This window comes from Lagopus muta, chromosome 1 (genome assembly GCF_023343835.1).
Source record: "Lagopus muta isolate bLagMut1 chromosome 1, bLagMut1 primary, whole genome shotgun sequence".
In the NCBI taxonomy this organism is placed as follows: domain Eukaryota; kingdom Metazoa; phylum Chordata; class Aves; order Galliformes; family Phasianidae; genus Lagopus; species Lagopus muta.
In genome coordinates, this window is record NC_064433.1 from 143,789,424 (window position 1) to 143,808,646 (window position 19,223).

A 19,223-nucleotide genomic window follows, 5' to 3' on the forward strand; every position below is an offset into this window, starting at 1 on the left:
CAGAGCAAGCTGTCCGTTAAGAGGATGCAACATCTGAGTGTTGTGCTGGCCAAAATGCAGGGTAAGGTAAGGAACTACAAGCCTGTCTGTAATGAGATGACAGGATTCACGCATCCTTCATTCATCTATTTCTTGTACTCAGACCACGGGGATGGGAGGAGTTCCTGTTCAGTAATAGACTTGGCTTTGGGCTCTGGGTGTACTGCTGTTGCTGTGGTGGGTGCTCAACTAGTGTTGGCAGTGTTTCTGTGAGAAAACTGCTCTCATCCGTTTTATTGTGGGGTTTTTTTTTGCTTTTTTTTTTGTAGGAGTTACAGATCTTGTAAAACATGTGATGACAGAGATTATGTTCTTTCAACTCTTTATAGAATCATAGAATCATAGAATGGCTTGGGTTGGAAGGGACCCCGAGGATCATCAAGTTCCAACCACCCTGCCATAGGCAGGGGCACCAAGCTCCAGATCTGGTTCTAGACCAGGTTGCCAAGGGCCCCATCCAATTATTATATCCAATTATTGTATCCAATTATATTTTATATATATATATATTTATGTATATATTTATATTATATTCCTTAACTCTTACAAGGTACTCCAAGAAGCTCTGGCACATAGCTTCTGCTGATTTGCTGCATTGCAAAGGTGCAGCTGGGCTTGATGAAGACGATACAACCATGCCTAGAGGAGAGCTGATAGGAGTACCAGGTGACAAGGGTGTTGGGAGTCTGGAGGAGTGCCATCAGCCTCTAATGAGATACAGAATTCTTGGGTGAGAACTTTTGAGAGTCATTAGATGTTAACAAGCATGATGACAAGGTAGGGAGACTTCACAAGCAAGTTATACTGCAGATCCTGTACATTAAGGATTTAAAATGCTGTTGTATTTATCAAAAAGATTTGAGCATTATGTACAGCTGGCAATGTGGCAACTCAGACTTCTCTGCCAGATTTACTTGCTGAAAGTCAAATATCCCTCAAAAGATATCTGACTGAGAGACTTTTGCTCCACTCAGCAGAGTTTGTGGAGATTTCTATGGGTATCAGGTGTCATTTTCTGATAGACCACATACGACTGATAAAGCAGTGCATACTAACCTTGCCAAAGACCACCAGAGCGTACAGAATGAAGTCTACTTGGCTGGGATAACCTGTGGATATGAGTGACTACTCAAACAGGGGTTTACTCACTGACCATTTTACTGAAGAGCAGTGGAGTGGAAGAAGTGGAAGACTTCTTTTTTGGGGGGGCATGGATTTCATAAAACCCCACACTGACTTATCATAAGGCAAGATGGATGTTTTAATGAACAACATGAGTACCAGGTACTGCTAACCTGCTGAACTTGCAAATTCCACAGGAGAAAAATATATTTGCATTAATCAAAAACATGGACTTTTATGTTCAATGCAAGACCATCCGATTTTATCAATTTAGGAGACAGCTTTCCAGCATTTATGAAATGAGTGTTCATAGGACCACATGATTTGATACATTAACAGTGAGGTGGAGAAAAATGCAAAAATAACCCATGATGTTTGAATTGGAACAAAAATGAGAAAATATTCAATTATGATTCCAAATTAGCTTATAATGGCAAGGGTTGGTAAGGAGGGACATAACTACTCTCTGAGACACTGAAACACAGGGGATCTGCTTTCACCAAAAACAAAGGAAATGGTTAATTGAAGAATTTCCGTCTTATAATTAATATGGATATTCTATAATTCAGTGATTACAGCAAAGACTTCTGGATGAATTCAGTGGTATTGCTGCTTTTTTTACGACAGTTTGTCAGAAGTGTCAGTCTAACAAGTTGGTCTGCACAAAGCCTTTTCACAGAGGCTTTGAGCAGTGTCAATAAGCTTTCTGACACTCCCTGTGTTAGCGTAGACCACTAGAACCATGTGCCAGTGCTAGGCATGCAGGTACATGGATGATGCTTTTCCTGACTTGGAAAGGGAGCGTCACTCTTAAAATCAGGAAATGATCATGAAGAGAATTACTCCAAAATGAGTGTGTTGCTGTTGTGTGGGCTATTAGATGAAATGCAGTTTCCTCAATCACAAATTCAGGCTCCTCAGGGAATGAATAGCAGTGAGATTTTTGTCAATGTCTCATAATACCCACAGTAAGTGCTCTTTATCCCTTCAGGGCAAAGCTTGACAATCTTAAAATTAATTCAGTATGAAAGAATGTAGTTTTGAATGAGTGAATGTTGGCAGGTCTTATTACGTTTTTATTTACTTGGCAACTCTTTGTGCTTGAAGCATCTTGCCAAGTTGCATGGGAACAGGCAGATCTACAACCATTTTGATACATTTCTGTTAGTCACCCACTATCCTTTTTTACTGAATAGCGTGCTTCAGAAGTAAGCAGAATGAAAACAGAGGGTTTTTTTTGTTTGGTTGGGTTTTTTTTCTGAGATAATGAGCAAGATATTGTGCAGTACCTGCTTAGCTCCTGCCAAAATTTTTGTTTTCCTACAGAAAAAAAGTGGAAGCTCTGTGATGTACCAAGACTAACTTAGCTGCACTGCTTTATGTGTGGCATTTTATCAGGTATTATTCAGAAGCCATGAAAGATCATGAAAATCATTGTGAAAAGACATCACTACTGTATTTATGCTGATTTGCCTGAAGATTTGGCTGATTCTGATTTAGTGCTGTACAACTCCCAGCTTCTCTATGTGTGGGAGAAAAGAGATTGCTGAACGGTAAAAATTCAACCCTTTTTGCTTTATTGATAGAAAAACAGACCTCTCTGGAGAACTTGATTTTGTAATTGTTTGTGCATTAGGCAGAACATTAATTGGTTTGGCATGTTAGTTGACTTATAATTTGGAAGTCTATTGGAAGGAAGCATATTCTGTAAGCACATAATTACAGACAGTACCTTTCCAAATTACTAAGATTTACATGCCCCAGGCATGCCTTGAATGTTAAATTTCATTTATTCTATGCTTTATATTGTAAATCTCTTGCTTTTTTTTTTTTTTTTTTTTTTTTTTGTGTGTGTGTGTGTGTAAAATAATGCATTTGTCACAACTTTCTGGAGTTGATCTGCTGTTCTCTGATGATAGTGACAGATCTCAAGGGAACAGCATGGAGCTGTGTCAGGAGAGGGTCAGGTTTGGGGTTAGGAAGAGGGTGTTTGGGCCTTGGAACATGCTTCCTAGGGCAGTGGGCATGGCCCCAAGCTGCCTGAGTTCAAGGAGCATTTGGAAAATGCTCTCAGACATAGGGTTTGGATTTTGGGTGTTGCTGTGTGGAGCCAGGAGTTGGACTTGATGATCCTTAGGGGTCCATTCCAACTCGGGATATTCTGTGATTCTGACCTGTTCCAATTAGCTACGGCAGGGGAGATTCAGGCTGGACATGAGGAAGTATTACTTTTCAGAAAGGGTGGTCAGGCACTGGAATGGACTGCCCAGGGAGGTGGTGGAATCACCGAGCCTGGGGGTGTTCAAGGAAAGGCTGGGTGTTGTGCTGAGGGACATGGTTTAGTGGGAGCTGTTGGGAATAGGTGAACGGTTGGACTGGGTGATCTTTTAGGTCTTTTCCAACCTTGGTGATTCTATGATTCTATGAACTAACCTCTGGAAGAACACTTTTGGACCTTTAGATTAAACAAGACATGAATTAATGAACTGAAATTTTAAACTGCCAATATTTACAAGAGATTAAGAAAAACGTGAAGCATGAGTCAGCGTAAAGAAGCGCTAAGTAACCCAGAAGAAAAAAAAGAAAGAAGGGAGATTCAATCAGTTGGTCAAAATCTTTGGCAAGCAGGTGGAAGGATGTATGCACACAATATAGGTAGAAAATTAGTTATGATTCTGTAAAGTGATGGAGTAGCAAAAATAGCAGTATAATTTTGGGTTGCTGCAACAGGAGCTTGAGTGGAGAGGTGATCATTGCTGGGGAAGCACCACCTCCTGTGATCAGAGGAAAGTAGTGAACATAAGCACGAATTACAAGTTGTGTATTTAGCACTTCTGTTCCCTTTGATGAAAATTGATTGTGCTTATCACAGTAAAGACTCTGGCCTACAATTAGGGGGCCAAGAGCAAGCAGTTAAGAGGAAAAGCTAAAAGAGATAATCAGTAATTACCATGGTATGTATTAAAAACATGAATTATGCTGTTGAACTTGAGTTTTTAAATCTTCCTTGAAATTCTTTGGTCATATGAGGCCATGCATGCAGGTAACTGTACTGTAATCACAGAATTACAGAACTGTAGGGGCTGGAAGGGATTTCCACAGATCATCGAGTCCAGCCCCTCTGCTAAAGCAGGCCCCCTATAGCAGCATGCACAGGTAGGCATCCAGGTGGGTCTTGAATGTCTCCAGAGATAGAGAATCCACAACCTCTTAGGCCAGCCTGTTCCAGTGCTCTGCCACCCTCCCTGTGAAGAAGTTCCTTTGAATATTGGTGAGGAACTTCCTATGCTCCAGTTTATGGCTATTTCCCTTTGTCTTGCCCCATAGACGGCTGAAAAGAGGTTGGCCATATCTCCTTGACTCCCATGCTGAAGATACTTAAAAACATTAATCAGATCCCCTCTCAGTCTTCTTTTCTCAAGGCTGAACAGGTCTCTCAGCCTTTCCTCACAGGGGAGATGCTCCAGGCCCTTTATCATCTTTGTGGCCCTCTGCTGTCTTTTTTGTATTGGGGAGCCCAGAACTGGACACAGTACTCCAGGTGAGGCCTCACCAGGGCAGAGTAGAAGGGGAGGGTCCCTTGACCTGCTGGCCATGCTCCTAATGTTGATATTGTTGATAAATAATAAAATAATAATAAATATTAATAATAATTTATAATCGTGATAATCAATGTTGTTAAAAAATCTGAAATTTGTTTGCACGGAGAACCTTAACTTCAGTATTTTCAAAATCCTGAGTGCCTGACCTTGTGAACTTGAATCATTTGCTAAACTACCATAAAAAAAATAAATGGAAATATGTGTTCTGTGACGTTCAGGCAGAATATGGTAAAGGTATGGCCTTGTCTTTGACTTGGCTTTCCAGTGAGTGAGTATCTCTGTGTTCTCCAGGTACTAGGGATTAGTTCCAGCTGCCTGGCCAAAGCCAGCTCCAGGCTTACTATTGCAGAGCAAAATCCTGCCCAGTAGAGCACTACAGGATTATCACTCTTATCAGCATTTTCAGGATATTTTCTTATAGAAGTTGTAACAAGTCTTTAGTCAGCATTCATATTGTGACTTTTTTTTTTTTTTTAAGGTTGACCAATATTTTGGAAGCTAAGCTAATTTTTTTTTTTTTCTTCACAGATAGTTGCCATACAATTGCATTAAAAAATTTCCCCTGCTGAAATTTCAAGCCCTTCCAAACAGGCATGCCTCAAAGGAAAACTGGTAAGAATTTGTTGAGGTCAAAGCCAAATGTCCTTTAGTAACATTCTTGGAAAAATCAAACTGTTCAGTATGAAATCAATCCATGTGGTTGAAACGAAGATGGAAAATATTGGTATCTAGAGTGTGATAAAGCTAAAGAAGTGGTAGGTGTGCCACCATGCTTGTATCCTGCTTTAATTACCTTCTTGCTTAGAAGATATTTAGTTATGACATGTCATACAATGTTGTCATCTTCCAGCTATCTTCCATTTAAGGCATGCCATTCTTGCCTGTGGCTCTTGGGTCTCTTAGACACAGAGTATGAGATGGCACTGGTTCCAGTCACTTACTTTTCATTATCCCTTAGAAACTGAAAGTTGCTCCCAAAGAAGAATGAAGGTCAAATCTTTTAATTAAAAGATTTGATTTTCTTTTTTTTTTTTTTTTTAACAGGGATGGAGAACAGTCTGCAAGACATCCTGAGCTCCAAAGAGTTTCAGTCTAATCTAGTTCAGATTTAATTTAGTTCTAATTGCCCTGAATACTAAACTTATCTTAGAAGGCTAGAAAGTACTTTATTTTTCTTGTCACATTTTAGCTTTCCAACACTGCATTTCTCTACTTCTTTTTAATCAAATAGATCTCACGTATGCTATGTATAGTGTATGTATCTGTATTCTTTGCTCTTAGTCTGTCATCTTCTATTTTATGGCAAAGATAGGGCACAGTGTTTGTCATTGCACTCACACTGAAAAGGTGATATTGAAATGTGTGCATAATAATGCTGGGTCATGCCTGCTATTTGGGACGAAATGTACAGTATCTCTTCTCCCCATGCTGATGTGCTGTTTCTGCCCCTTATCGTTTTTAACAACTTCTCAAGTTTTGCCTGAAAACATTTATGAGTTTTGCTTGAGAAAAACATTTCAAATATCTCTTTGTTGTGCCTTACACATGAATCTGTTGAATTGGCATAGGGTGCCAATGTTTTAGTTTGTATAGCAGTTGCTTCTTACTGGTGTGGCAGAAAAAAATCAGCTTAATTTCTGGAACAATACGAACATGTTTTAAATGGTTTTATCTTGTTATAGGAGCCATTGGTTCTAATATTCATTTTAATATCATATGTCAATAAATGTAACAAATACAGCTTGTTTGTTTACATATTTATTACTGCTATGTTCCTGAGAGTCTATGTTGGATTTTTCTTAGGATGAATTGGTGAAACATATTACCTTTTTTTTGCTCTCTCTCTTTCAGGAGATTGCAAAAAATAATGTAGAATATAAACAAATCTTCCACAGTATCATCATTTTAAAGGGTGTCAACAGTAATTTACTGTGGGGATTTTCTTGTAACAAGAAGATGAAAGACAGATGTTTAATGAAGGAGTCGAGGAAAAAGAGTGACTCTTAGAAGAGTGGATAAAACAACTGCAAGAAGGGCAGGTGCTATTGCTGGATGGTTTCTATCAATAGACAAGTCTGTTTCAAGTGAGCTACGCTGCAGGTAATACGAAGGCTGCTCCAAAAGTAATGCCTCCTATTTTATTATGTTGTTTCATGATGTCGGAAGCGGATGTTGTTATGGCAGCAGAGTTTGAACCTTTCCACCAATATTCTGCTCCATGTTGTTGCTGCGTGACAGATGGTAGCAGAGGGGCAGTCTGACAGAATGGAGTCCGACATTGAAGTGCATGTGAAGAAAAGTTGTGTCACTGAATTTCTCTGAGCAGAAAAAATGGCACCCACTGATATTCATAGATGCTTGCTGAATGTTTTTGGAGGCCAACCAGTAGGTGTGGGTACAGTGAGGTTGTGGACGATGCATCACAGCAGTGGTGACAGCAACAGTAGGTCAAATAAAATGGTAGGAAAAAATTGAATCAACATCTGTTTCTTTTGGTTTATGATCAGTGAAAGAAAATGAAATAAAGGTTATCTGTGGGGAAAGTGTGACCAGTTTACAGAAGAATTAAATGCAAGGTTTTTCCTGTTTTTTCTTTCACTGTTTTCTGAGTTTACTTTTTTTCCCACTTGCTGATACAGATACTTCAAAAATGTAGGGACAGACATATTCTGTGGCTCTCAAAAATCCTCAAGGGCAGCTAATGACACACTGAATCATCAGGAAGCTGCCCCAGAATTTTCCCCTTAGGCGTATGATTATAGTAAAAGTGGCTGTGTGATGTTTTACCTCTGTGGTTTCTGTGCTTGTTATTCAGAAGCTGAGCTTGCTTCTGTTACTCTTTTTTTCTGGTACAATCCAAGTTTCAGGTCTTGGATGTGCTATAATTACAGAAGTCTTTCTAGGCAACCCGTGCATGACTTGAAAAGGGGGTTGTTTGGAAAAAGGGGGCAGAAATAGCACTGGAACAGGCTCCCCTGGGAGGTGGTTGAATCACCATCCCTGGGTGTGTTTAAAAACTGTTTGGATGTGGTGCTCAGGAACATGATTTAGCGGAGGGTTATTAGATAGGGTACTTTGGTTAGGTTATGGTTGGACTCAGTGATCTTTAAGGCGTCTTCCAACCTGAGATCCAACTCTATGATTCTATGATTTTCATGACTTTTTTCAGTACTGGGACTTGTTGGAACCACAGTCTTGAGCAAACATGCTTTTCTTGTGAGCATAGAGTCATTAAGGTTGGAAAAGATCTCTAAGATCATCTACTCCTACTGTCAACCTATCACCACCATGTCCACCATGTTTTTGTAAAATCAGACTATTCAAATAACAAAGTTCCAAAAGGAAAATAAAAATGATGCACCCTTGGGAAAATTCAGTGGTGGAGGTGGCAACTTATGATTGTATTAGGATTCCTCCTGAGAGTCCAAAGATCCTCACTCTTCTGTTCTCCCCAGCATGCCTTACTTTTCTATGGTAAGGCATGCCTCCTTACGCAGAGCATAGCCTCCTCTTATACCAAGCATCTGCCACAAAAAAAACATCAGGAATATCCATCAGAGTGTGATGACAAAGTATCTAAGATACTAAATCAGAGGTATTCAGGCAGAAGCCTTTCTCTAGCAACTAAAAGTAGAAAAATGGAAGTTCCTTCCAACTATGGAGTTCTTCTGATTTCCCATAACATAGATCTAGAATAGCGTGAAGATTCAGCAGCAGCAGCGCATTGTTTCCCTGCTAGGTCTAAGACTGCCAAGATTTTTGTGACAGAAAATAGTTCAATTTCCCAGGAAAACACAATCTGGTTTCTATGATAGCAGGAAGGAACTTTGAGGATACAACAGACGAGGTGTGGTTGCTTTGACTAAAAGCATTCAGCGTGATGCTTTAGGCATGAAAGTGCTTGGCAGTGATTCACCTGGAGCATTACCCCACTTTAAGAAACATGCACAGCCTCCAGAGCCCCTACCTGTCTGGATGCAGATGATGAGGCTCTGAGGCATCAGCACTGCTTCTCAGACACACATCTCATAACCAGCAGTAGCTCCGGCACTGCAGTTGGCTTGTCTGATCTCTGCTTCTAGATGTCTTATGCCACATGCCATGTATTTCTGTGTCAAAACCACTCAGATCCCATACAGCAGGCTCATTCCTGGAAGCACATGTGATTACCAGCAGTCTTCCCACTAGTTCTTTGTAGTGTCTGGCTGGATTTATGACAACGGCCCTTCTTCACAACAGGCTTTTGGAGCTCCTACAGGGCAGTTCTCCATGAGCCTGGAAATGCCCAGCACCTTCACCAGCAGAGGGTCTGTGTTATTTGTCAGAGATGCTACACACCTGGCTGGAGAGCTGGAGCCTGAATGACTGGGGAGAACATCTTTCCTGATAAAAGGAGCAAGAGGCAGAAGAGGCCTTGCAAGAGATACAGGATGAATGTGGAGCACAGCTGGATCAGATTAGTCATGCTTCATGGCCAAGGTAAGTCATGGCAGGGCATGTTTCAGTCACTCTTTGTGTCTGGTGCAATCCAAGTTTCGGATCCTGGATGTGCTGTAATTGTAGAAGTTTATCTAGGCAACACTAGGAATGGAACAGCTGAATGAAGATTGTCCAGTAGTGCTGATCTCTGAGGATTCTCAGGATTCCATGACAATGTGTGCTTCTTCACCTAACTGAGCGCTCCCAGAGGAAGGAAATGGCACAAATAAGTTTGCAGAAGGATCAGAAAAAGATTTTTCTTACAGAAGTGCTACAAAAAATATAAGGCTGAGCCAGATTATGGGGTTGCTTAATTAGACTCCTAGATTGTGAACAAATTCAATTACAATTATTCCCTTATAATGATTCTCAGCTGAAAAAGAGCCTTTACCTCAAGAACGTGCCCCATCCCTGGAGACATTCAAGGTCAGACTGGATGGTGCTCTGAGCAACCTCATCTAGCTGTAGGTGTCCCTGTTCAGTGCAGGGGAGTTGGACTAAACAACCTTTAGGGGTCCCTTCCAACTCAAATGATTTAGTGATTCTGTGTTTCTATGACTGCATTTGAGGTTGGCTGGATTTCCAAGAAAACCTCTGTGAAGTCAAAGAGTGTTTCCCCTGCCGTTTTTTTTTTTTTCCTATGGAGTGAACCTCAAGCAGTGATTTTGTGTAATCAGAAAGTCTTCCAGTAAGGCTTGTGCACCTTTCTGTGCCACGTGTGAGAAATGCACTGAGTGGCTAGCAGTGTGTGTGTTTCTTTGGGATTAACCCAACAGCATGGAACACGTGTGTGGGTGTCTTGGGGGTAGTGGTTGTGAACTGTAGGTGTGCCAAGTGTTTCAAATTCCTGGAGTGAGAACTGTTCTGCACAAATACGCTCTGGCGGATTCATTTTATGGATTGCAATGACTGATCATTTCTTAAATGAAGTATCAGTTTCACTCGCCAAATATAGTATGTAAATCTCTCTGCTTGGCAGCCTGAGTGTACTGAGTATGATTTTACTGGCATGTGTGGGTTGCTTGCTGCATTGTTGTACTTCAAGAAAACTTTTGAGTATGGCTACCAGTTCTTATTTCTTTGCAATTGAATGGAAGACAGCTGGCGATCAAATAAAGAGTATCGTTAATTCCGTGCTTCTACACTAAGGCAAAATTTAGTATCAGTGAACTGGAGATGGCTAGTTCTTAGCAGAAAGGGAATTAGCTGTTTTAATTTTCAAAATGCTACCTGAAAAATCAAAGTAAAAACAAATGCAGGCAGCTATAGTGGTGGAAGTACTGGCTGCTTGTAGTGTCTCTCTCATTTCCTCTCCTTTTTGATCCCTTTTTGTACTTCTGCAGGAGCTCTCCCCACCAGGCTTCTGCTTGGTGTTTAGTTACCATAGGCTCCCTGTTTATTCAGAGGAGAGAAGTAGCTGCCACCCAAGGGCAGTTCAGTTCATCTGGCTTTGGAATTGTCCCAGGGAGTGCCTCACTTTCTCCTTCTGTTGATGAAGCCTTATGATGACTGAATTTCCAGTCAGGCACACCGTTAGGAAGGAGCTGAGAGGAGGACAGCTCTCCTCCATACCTGCTGACACTGCCTAACTTTCAAGAGCTCTTGCCAGCTCCTTGCCTTGGACATTGGACTGGGAAACAGAATGTGAGCAATCTGGCAGCTCCTCCTCTGGCTGGGCAGCTGGGGCAGTTGCCATCTGCAGTCATATTCCCTTGTCTTTGTGCTCAGAATTGTGGATAACCTCCAGAGAGGTTCATCATTGCAGAAATCATTGTGTAGACTTCAGATACAGCCTGCAGTGTCCATCACTGGTGATTGTCTTGAGGAAATGCTTCAGAGGAGTCTGTTTGGACATTAGCTAGAGAATTAACTTGGTCAAGTTGGCTTTCCTGAGTTAATCAAATTAAATGCTAAGAATGTGGTATGCATGACATCAGTTTTTGGTGTCACTTCTAGAAAGGGAGAGGGATGTCTTGCTGAGCAGGCTATGCTGGATTCTCTGTGTGTCAAGGTGCAGTAATTATGGTTGCATGCTAAAGATCTTTTGCAAATTCTCCTCTGCCTTCCTTTTTCTATGAAGCAGATCTGGAAGAAACAGCATCATGGAAGCCAGTGGGTTTGGTGTGTACTACATTGCCAGACAAAGGATAAGAGAAAGAGTGATCATTGATATATCATCTGTGTCATTATCATTTATATGTATCTGTGCAAGATGAAAGGATTAGAATCATAAATATACTTCCTTCTCTGCTATCCAAGCCATGAAAATGTAGAAAAAAATGTTTTCTCAGTTTTCAGGGCTTACAGAAGTGGTGAAAAAAACACCACTACCTCCAAAGGCTTTACTAAATCCTGCGAGGTAGCAGGAGCAGTGCCCAGGACATGGCATGAAGTGCCAGCAACAGCAACCAGCCTAAACAAGCTCACTGCCAGCGGGTGAGGCTCCTTCAGGGTAGGCTGTGTTACCTCTGCCATTTACTCAGTGCAGCCAAATCCCACAGAAGAATGAATGGGCCAGGCACACATTTGTTTCTGACAGAAAGCTGTGCATCTTTTGTACACATAAGCCATCTCATTCTGCCAGTGCATTAGTGTTGCATTGGCTGATCTGAGAGTCAGGTCTTTTTTGTGTGCCTTCTGTAACCCTCTGGTGTGTATATTCACTCTTTCATGGCTCTGATTCATGAGAGTTTCTCTTTTCTGTTCAGAAGAATAGTAGTAACTCATGACTGCCTTCTGATTGGCAATTTTAAAGAAAATCTTTTTGGCCCATATAGGAAATTGCAAGTTGTATTGTCTATGAAGGAGTCACCCACACCAATGTGTAAAAGGTAATACAAACTGATGTGGGAGTTAGCAAGTCCTTCCAACATGCTTTCAGGTCAACTGTTTCCCCTGAGTTTTATATTATTCCATTGGATGACAAGGAAAGTTTCTTTTATTGTGTTCTATTGCACTTGTAAAACAAAAATCAAATGTGTAAGCCCACAAAGTCCATATAAATCCTCTTGCTCTGTTTATTCTAGCTTGGTTTTTGTGTACGCTTATTTATGGGGAAAAAAAAAATCATCTAAATTTTTCTTTATATTGTATCTCTGTTTATTGTTGTAATGGAAATTCTCAAAACGACGAGTCACCAGAAGCACCTCAGTTCTGAACTTTTAAGCTAGTAAGTCCTGGAAGCTTTTCTCTCCAGAGCTATTTCAAAATGTCAAGAGAAGTATTATTCCATCGCTTTAGCTATAGCAGTCACTATCTTAGATAAAATATATGATTCTATTTCCCTGTCATTTGGATCATTTGATTGGATATATTTTGCAGTTTTCCTCCTAATTGGAATTTTTGCTTATTCTTCTTCAGAATTATCGTGCACCTAACCCCGTAATTTCAGTGTTTTGTCAGCTGACATTCTGATATTAAAAATCTTTCACGTTCTTCCTTTAGTGCTAGTTGAATCATCACAAGGAATCATTTACTCTGAGTGCAAAAATGGAATTACTAACCAAATGCAGCAAAGGTTAAAAAAATGCAAATAGTATTAAAAATGAATGAAGTCTCACTGCATGAAAGTAATATCCATAAACAGAATATTTTAGCTGTTCATTAAGAGTTTTTTCCTTTTCTGCTTTCCTTCCATTTGAGATAACTGAGAGCCAGGGTCTGTGAGATGAATGCAGTTCAGATTACTTCTAGCTGTTAAAAAAGGAAGAGAAGTCAAATGAGAGGCAGCTGTCATCCCTATGGAGATGACAGCCCCTGATCCTGCCCTTTGCTCTGATTAGACAGACCCAGCCAAAATAAAAGGGGTGTGAGCTGAGCTGTCAAAGTTGATGAAATGCCCACAGCGTGCTTTTAACTGCTTTGTGTTACGTGTGAGTCATTTATAAGGGTGAACTACAAGCGCAAATTTATTGCTGAAAGCGAAGCTGTTGGATATGATAGGATATACTGTTTAGGATATACAAGGGCTGCTCTGAAAGTAGTGCCTCCTATTTTATTATGTTGGCCCACAGTGTCAGAGGTGGATGTTGGTGGTATGGCAGTTGAATGAGGCCAGACTCTTTCCAGTGGTTTGTAGTGATAGGACAAGGAGCAGTGGACAAAAACTGGGACACAAGAAGTTCCACAAAAATGTGTAGAATAACTAATTTACAGTGATGGTGGAACACTGGAACAGGTGAAGTCTCTTTCTGTGGAGTCTCCTTCTCTGAAGATATTCAAGACCTTTCTGGATGCCTACCTGTGCAACCTACTGTAGGGAGAATGCTTCAGCAGGGGGGTTGGACTTGGTGATCGCTTGAGGTCCATTCCAACCCCCACAGTTCTATGATTCTGTGATCAACTTCCAAGTTAGATCATGTGGTTGAAATATGGATAAATGTATGTAAATATAGATTGAAGGAGAACTAGCTTTGGCTTGGATTGAGTCAAGCCTCTTGGTGTGAACTAGAAAAATACATTTTTCTTATGAGTTGTATGAGCATTTAAAGCTCTTGTGGTAAAAACTGCCTTGTTTTAGTGCAGGACTGTACACTGGTTATATGCTGATACGACCTGGCTTCCCCACACCAAAGTAACACTACCTCCTCTAATGAAACACATCCCAGTGAAGGAGCTTCCTCTGGGACACTGCCAGCGTGCGCTGCATTCTCTGTCCTACTAACTGTCCTCCTCTGTCCCCCAGCATGCCTGGGCCTCTGTCCATAACCCTGATTACAAATTTGAACTCTGCTGCACAGAAGTCATAATGTCCCAGAAGCAGTTGCTTCTACTCTTAAAAATTGCTAATTATAGAAGCGTCCCTTTTCCCACTAGCTCACAGCTGCAAGCAGTAGCACACCTAAAATTAGGCTAAAATGTAAAGCAGGAAAGGGGACACTGAATCCTTCCTTGGAAAAAAAGGAAGAGGGGTGAGGGAGAGAAGAGACTGTGGAAATCATAGAACCACAGATAGGTTTGAGTTGGAAAGGACCTCAAAGCCCATCCCATTCCCCGTTGTCCCTCTCTGTCAGACTGCTTAAAAAGTCAGTCTCCCTCCTGCCTATAAGCTCCCTTCAAGTACTGAAAGGCCACAGTGAGGTGAAGTCTCCCTGGAGCCTTCTCTTTTCCAGGCAGAGCAAGCCCAGCTCCCTCAGCCTGTCTCCATAGCAGAGGTGCTCCAGCCCTCTGACTCCTGCATAGCAGGAGAATGGATGCCTCCTGCCTGGCTGGGGAACGTACGTGGTATGTGTGTGGATAGGCTGGCTCTGAGATGAGGGGTGCTAGGAAGAAAGGTCCAGTGTGTCACTGTAGCCAATTTGTCAGTGTATCATGATTTGAAACTCTTCTACTTCTCATTTCATTAACAGCATCTTAGGCCAAAATTTTTAACAATCTAAATGTCATCACAGAATCGCAAGGTTGGAAACGACCTGCAAGATCATCCAGTCCAACCACCCTCCCATTCCTATTAGTACCACAAGCTACTAAACCACATCTCATAGCTCCTCATCCAGGCGCCTCTTGAACACTGCCAGGGACGGCGACTCCACCACCTCCCTGGGCAGCCATTCCAGTGCCTGACCACCCTCTGAGAGAAAAAGTTTCTCCTAATGTCCAACCTAAACCTCCTCTGGTATAACTTCTGGCCGTTTCCTCGGGTCCTACTATTTGCCTGGGAGAAGAGGCCAGACCCTTTTGCACCACAACCTCCCTTCAGGAAGTTGTACAGTGCAATGAGGTCTCCCCTGAGCCTCCTCTTCATGCAGGTGTGCAGATATTCCCAGAGCTCAGAGGAGGTACTTCAGCAGCTTTACCTTAGGCTTCATTCTGATCTCCGTGTAAACCATTTTCTCACGTAAATAAAGTTTTTGTGGCATCTTGCTATGGACCCTGGCTGAAAATGGAACAGATTTTGCACCTCAGGAAGTTCTGTATTACCAAACTTTGTATGGCATTGCCATGAGTTTGCATGGCATGGCGTGAACCAAAATTTGTATGGTAAAACACGAGGGAGGAGAATCCCCTTTTGACACTGGACTGACAGGACAGCTTTGTACATACTTGCTGCAGGCCTGCTGTCATGGATATGCAGTTAGGGAGATGAGGAGAGCAGGCTGTGTGTCATCCCTACTATTTTTGACTGCAGAAGTACTGCTAGTGGCTCAGGGTGGCTAAATTTATGTTAGAACTGCCTGGAGAATGCACATGGTTTAAACACTGTGTTGTTTCACCTAGGTATGAAATCCTACAGGAAAAGCAGAGATGAGGAGTAGGTAACTCAGCAGTGCAGAGAAGAGGAACTGAGTCTTCCCAGCCTGCCTGACGCCTTCCAGGCCAGCAAAAGCTCCTTAGGGGTCTTATCAGAGTGGTGAGTGCCCTAAAGCTTGGTAACTCATTAAATCCCAGCTATCTTTTGTGTGCATTCACTGAGAAATGGCTGCTTTGTGTGTTCCCTTCTAAGCCGTGTCTATCTTGCTGGCAGAGCCTCTTTGCGCATGGTAAAACTGGCTGAATAGGATGACCCTGAGGGAGAAGGGCTACACCCTAAACAATGACAATAAGATTCCCTGAATACGTGTGAAAGCAGATACGCTTTAGCATTTGCTCCCAAATGAGCCTGTAGCCAACAAATAGTGAGACAAACCTGTGCTGCCCTGGACGTGGTTAGCCCCAGAGGAAAACACTGACGTTTTTACCACTGGCACCATGCCTCTTCTGTGCCACTGGGGAGCTGTCCCCAAAGCATGACTGGATTTTTAAGGTTCAAACAGGAACAAGAACGAACATACTCCTAAAAATAAGGGGAAAAGCAGAAAAATAGAGCAACTACATTCCTCCAGTTTGTACTAGTTCCAGTACAGTTGTTGCATCTTAGCCATTGCTTTTAATACTTTTGTGCACCCTAAGACAAAACCTAACAGATACATTCTTCAGGAATCTGCTTTACTCGTCATGTGTCTTATCAGCTTTTTGAATTCATTATATATTGTCTTCATTGTAGTCCCTAATGCTGTGTTCAGCAGTTTACATATTACATAAGAAGATGCTTCCCCTTGCTTGTTTAAATCAGCTCCTTACTATCTTCACTGGAATGCCCCATAACTCTTGCACTGAGAAAGGCAGTGTGAAATCTTTCAGTCTTCACCTTCCTTACATCATGCCAGAAACCTCCAGTGTATTTCTTTTAACATACACTTTATATTTTTCCAACAGTAGTAAAAACAAAGTGGAACCATAAAAAATAGTTTTTTTTTTTTTTTTTAAGTATTTTCCTTTCTAAAGAAGGAAGAAATGGGCTGAAACTCATGATTGCAATTTTTTCTTTGATGATCCATATATAGTTTAATGTGATAACTACTGATAACTACTAATGAGAGACTGAGATACTGCAAGGATATCAGTTTCAAGTCAGGTAGAGTCATCTGAGGAAATGAAAAGGTATTTTATTGTATAGAAACTCCAGTCTGGAGGCTTTCAGAACTGATTTTAAAAGTTGTAAGAAAACCAAAGAGGGCCTTGTATGATAAAAAGAAGCACACTGTTTCCATGTGCATATAAACTGTTGTGAAATCTGTTTGAATTTTAGTGTTCTCAATTTTGACAAGAGAGAAAAATGTTAACAACAGGTGATAGGGCTGAGTCAAGGTACTTCCTTGAAAATACATCAGCTCGGTATGTAACTTACAGAAAAACAAGTGGATCTTCCAATTTTTTCTGTTAACTAAAAAGCAATTTAAAAAATTGTGTTCTGATTAGGAGGCAAAGTGCCTTCTTTTGAGTTATAATTACTTTATGAAATTGTTAAATAAAACTTTAGTGTTGCTCCCACTGCTTGTTCTAGACATAGTGAAGGAATTCTCTATTGATAGCATGATTCTTTAATAATCAGCTGAGAAACTATACTTCTAACATTATCAGTGCTATTAGAGATCAGCCAGAAGATTATGTTCCACTCCCATCTAGTGGTGAATACAATATGCACACCATAATCTCTTTCGTTAAAGAGCTGTAGGAATTTGTGTTGTCCTTCCTAGGAATGACAGTGTGCAGTGAGTGATCTTACTGCAGCTTTGCCTGTGGCAGAGAACAGCTCTAAGTAGCTTAAAATTGCAAACAAACAACTTCCAAATTAGAGTAAATGGATTTGAATCAGTAAAGATGAAAAACAAAACAGTGAATGTGACTGTGTGATGCAGTGAATGTAACTGTGCTGTTTAGGTACAAAATAAAATTAAGACAATTTTTTTTGCTGGAGTTTTAAGACGTAACTTTTTTTTTGCTTTTAACTATGCAGTTTATAGCAGGATGAGACTGTAAGATGACAGGTCATGTACTGAAAAACATGTGAGTAGCAATTTGTTTGGCTTTCAAATAGCTGAGATAGAGCGAGTCCCACCAGCAGCACTTTGCTGGAGCTGCCAGTAGCTGATCATACCCTTTAGCTCCTTATGCCTCCATGTTGGAGCCTTTACTTTGCCATTTGCCTGTAGACTTGGGTAGACTGGTGCTACAGTATCAGCTTTCATTAAAGACCATTCCTTGTGTTACGATTGCAAAGCGAATCTACTGGAGCTGTTTATCTAGAAATAGAGCGATGCAAATCTGAGACTAGAATTAAGATGTATAAAGTCGTGTTAATTAACTTGCTTGATTACCCAAATCATCTTTTGAAGCACAGAATCATGAAACAAGGTTGTTGGGAGAGACTCCAAGAGGTCATGCAGTCTATTCCTGTGCCTCTATGAGCATCATTCCTTGACAAGCAGTAATGCAACCTATTTTTAAATGCCTCTTAAGTTGGATCTTTCACATCCTGTTATGGCTTACTCTGTACTTCTATGTCCTCAGTGTTATATTTATTTTTTCCCATGATGTCCAATCTGAATCTTTTCTGCTACATAGTTTAAGCCCATTCATGCTCGCATTCTGTGTAGACAGCCCTGTTCCCAGTTTGGGATTTTCTTGGATTCAGGTTGTCTTTTTCAGTCTTCTCTCCAGTCTGAGCAACATTTACTTGTTCAGTTTGTTTTTCCTTTCTAGATCTCTACTCATTTCTCTACTCTGTAATTTCTTCATTATTTGTCATGAAAAGCAGAGTTAGATATGTAAGTCATTTTTCCTGCTCATAACTAACAAGCATGGTCAGCCCAGATGGATAACTTATTGTTTTTATGGGCTATATTCCTGTAGTTATGATGGTAGGATATATAATTTTTGGCAGCAGCGCTGGATGTTATTGACTCTTGCTCTTCTGCTCATGGTGCACTGAAACTTGAAGTCTTTTTTTGCAGATGCGCTCTCTCGTTCGTTATCGTCCGTCCCTTACTGCATAAATGTAAACTGTTTTTAACTTGACCCTGCTGAGTCTTATGCTACTTTAGAAATAATTTCTTCTGATTGCCAATTACTTTGAAATCTAACCCTTTTCTAAATCTTCAGGCCTTTTTTAACACTTTTTTTTTTTTTTTTTTTTTTTTTTTTAATATTTGCATTATTTGATAGGAATATTTCCTTTTCCTCCTTCCTTCAGTACTTGATAGTGCTAGGTCTAGGACAGTCCTGCAGGACTGTAAGTCTGTGACAGTAACTATTGTCATTTAGTTTTAGTTTTCTTAGTTTTAGTTACATATCTCCCTGTTTTATAGATTCTTGAGGATATTTGTCTCAGTGTTCCGGGGGAACTGAAAACTAGTAGCCATACTTCATCTTGTTTTTATCATCTTCTAAAGCTAGGTGCCATAGTTTCCCTTTTCATGTTTCACAGTAAGTACTCCAGCCTCCAAGTGTGCTCAAAGAATCCTAATGTCACTACTTACGTTCTAATAGCATAATATACATGAGGCCTGGCTGATTTAAAGAAAACATACTACTTTCTTGATTTTAAATACATGTTAACTTGTCTTACGCTAGCCTAATCACAGGCCTAACCCTTTTGTCACTCTTGTTTGGTTCATTAACTAATTGATTTCTGGTTTAGTGTGGAGACAAATACAGGAAGGC